Below are 631 nucleotides of genomic sequence, written 5' to 3' on the forward strand. Positions count from 1 at the left end.
GACACTGCGTCGGCCCGCCGCACCTCTCTCCCCGCCTGAAGCGCCTGCTTCATAGTTTAAGCTAATGATGAGTGTGTACAGGTGTGCTTTATACTCCTTCGGTTATTCCGTCACACCTTACCGTTCTAGCAACAAGCCAATAGGATTGGAGTGATTTCATTCACGTTCAGACCTGCTACGCCTAGATGCGTTCCCATAGTGTCGTAACCGACGCAGTGTCTCGTTCCCCTTCTCGGGGAACCAGGGTTACATACGTAACCCGAGACGTTTGTTAGAAATACCACACTGTTTCAGAAATAAATCTACAATCACTTCTGTCAACAGCGTAGCCTCCACCACTCAGCTACCATAACATTAAACTGCTGTGAGCCTGGAGGAAGACGGGAAAGGGCAGTGAAAAACGGGAGGCTTAGCAAGTCTGGTCATTGAGAGGAGTAGTAATGAGGGCTGTTTTTATAATTATTATACTCATGTAATTAACGTGACAAATGACCAACTCAGCCACTTTTCTTCACTGCGTGCTCCGGTGGACTCTGATTAGATGATTGTTTTCTTTTGTGGTTTTTGGGGTGTGCCAGTAGTTTGGACAACTCTGGTGGCCAAACTATGAAACAACCATGATATGAGTAAA

Source organism: Micropterus dolomieu, linkage group LG14 (genome assembly GCF_021292245.1).
Source record: "Micropterus dolomieu isolate WLL.071019.BEF.003 ecotype Adirondacks linkage group LG14, ASM2129224v1, whole genome shotgun sequence".
Lineage (NCBI taxonomy): Eukaryota > Metazoa > Chordata > Actinopteri > Centrarchiformes > Centrarchidae > Micropterus > Micropterus dolomieu.